Raw genomic sequence first — 2,782 nt, forward strand, 5'->3', positions numbered from 1 at the left:
CTTCATGCACAAAACAATCATCCCCGCAACACAAGAGTGCCTGCTTCGGCGCATGACAGCCCATTGTGCGCCAGCAGAGGGGATAGCACAGGGATCCATCATATCGTTGTAGATATAACGCATCTCTTTGCTTCCAAAGTAACACAGCGCAGCCAAATGGCTTGCAGCACCGCGCTGCGTTACTTTGTTGTAAATAAGAACCTCAGATTCTTTTCCAAAATTAATCTAAGAAATTTAGTCCCAAAATTAATGAGGCTTTGCACCAGCACTAGAACAAAGCGAAACAACAGAAAACAGCATATAGTCTTTACGAACCAGTGAAAAAAACTTTTTTGTGCTGAAAAGATAAACTTTTCACAGCCCAAAAACCACTTTGCACTCATTGTATTAAGGGGTGTAACTGCAGAAGGATCAACGTGAACACCTTTAGGTTTTTACACAAAGCTCAATCTACTATGAGAGCCTGGCCAGGCTTTGTGACAAAATTAGTACTGACTTAAAACAGGTAAAAATAAGAGGAAGTTTTTTCATTTCTTATAGAAATAACGCACGGTATATGTGCTGAAGTGCACAGCACACATTCAAAGTGTAAGAACCTTGTGATTTTTTTCTAAGCATAGCAACTTGCACTGAAAAGTTATGCTTCAAGTAAAAAAACTATTCTAAACAATGCACGCTTTTCTCTGCAGCCTGGTGTGTGGTTGTGCATCATGCAAAGCAGGCTGTTTATGCCCAAGCACAGGTGGTGACGCCAGCAGTAGACCAATATTTATAGATATGGTGTTTTGCTGTTTCCCACCTTGCACAGGACATGTGGATGCTTCACTGAATTTGGTGAAGAATTAGTAAATCTGGGCCTGAAAGCATCATGGCATAAGAGCAGCAGTCCGGTACTGCAGGTGCATTGAGTTCGTGCTGGATATGTTCAAATAAAGCAGAGTATTTTCTGAATCAAAGCGGTATATCATGTTAAAGAGCTTGAGAGGGAAGGCAAGAGGTTCATTTTACAGCTTGAAAAGGGATGGTTAGAGGGTGGAACCTTGGAGAACATATTCTTCAAAGCAAGCAGCCATGACAAAGAGTATGGCCAGTGTGGAAGCTCCAGTTATAAATCAGCCTCACCAACATTTTGAAAGCAATGTTGTCAACAGCTGTTCTCATTCATCGACCAGTAAATGCCTTTGAAGGTCAGGGAGATGTTTCCAAGTTGGTTGGGAAGTGGAAGCTGGGTGCCACTAATGTAATTACCAAAGCTGTGCCCCGATACCATGGGTCTTTGTGCCTCTCTGTGCTCCTACCTCTGTCTTCCTGGGAGGGGCTTTATCACAGTTCTAATTGAAATTAAAGTCACTATATTCACTCAAGTTGCTGTAACCATATTAGTTATGGTGGTTATGACATTCTGTCTCAGATACAGTAACCCCATGAAGTATCTTTCAGTTGTACGATCTGGAATCCATATGGCTGCTGCTTGCACACTCGCTTATGGACATGAGCTGTTTAAGCTTTCTAAAGGGATCCAGAGAACTATCATCACAGCACAGCAGCCATTGGACACAGTTTCACTCTTAGAGTGTTAATGTTGTAAATCCACATTAAAGGTGCCCTTTAAGGATAGGAAAAGTTAGGCCTGGGTTCTGGTGCACCATGCTATTTGAAGCCTGGTGTGCATGCGCAATGCCACCTGTTGAGCTCTGTTTCACCCTGGGGCAACATGACAGATGCTCAGTCTGGTGGGGTGTTTTCTGCCAGGTCAATCTACCAAAGTTGCCACTTAGCAGGTCGGACTCATCAATTATAGAGCTGCAAACTGCACAGGGGCGCACACCGTGAAGGTGGAACAGTTCAGCAAAGACCTTTAGCTGCAATAGCCATAGAGAACGTGCAAAGGATTTAGTGACTGGTTTAAAATGTGTTTTGTAAGTGTTGGCAGTCATAGAAGTTGAGCAAATCTTAAAACTATGCAAGGTAAGATTTATGCTTTTGTTAATGAATCTTTAGCAGTACACCATCGTATATGAACACTTCTCACTCACCAATGCTACCTAATCTGTGAATATAAGCAATTAACGTATTCACTGGTGTATTTATGGCCACATGTACAAAATATTTTGAGGTTGCAAAAGGCCCGATTAGTAGAATTAGGCCATTTGCAATCACAAAACAGCTTTTTTAAATATACACAATCCAAATTGCGATTTGGTAATCTGTTACCGAATCGGAATTTGGGTTTGCGATAGAGTATTTGGAAGGGGCGTTTAAAGAGCGTTCCTTCCAAATCCTGATTTGCAATGGTATGTTTTAATGCTTTGTGACCGAATTCCTGTTGCAAAACATTCATATTTTACCAGCACCTCAAAGAGTTGGCTACCCACTTGTAAATGGGAAGGGGTCCCCGAAGGACCCCTTCCTCTTTGACAATGTAAAAACAAATATTTTTAAAGGCATGCAGTGTTCTCAAGGACCAATGCCTATTCGTTAAAAATGAAACTTTACTCTTTTTTAAAATGCATCCCATTTTCCTTTAAGAAAACGGACTTCAGTTAAAAAAAAGTTTGCTTTTTGAAAGGCACTCACAGACATGGTGGTCTACTGACCCCAGCAGGCCACCATCCCTATAATTGATGTGATTCCTAGTGGGCCACAAATTGAGACACACCTTCTTAATATTCATGTGGTAGATCACTGTGCGACCCCACTGGGAATTGCTATTTTAAAAATAAGTCTTTAGTGCATTAGGAATCATGATTTCCAAGTGGGATTCGGTAAGAAATGCAATTTG

This window comes from Lissotriton helveticus, chromosome 2_1 (assembly GCF_964261635.1).
Source record: "Lissotriton helveticus chromosome 2_1, aLisHel1.1, whole genome shotgun sequence".
NCBI classification, from domain to species: Eukaryota; Metazoa; Chordata; class Amphibia; order Caudata; family Salamandridae; genus Lissotriton; species Lissotriton helveticus.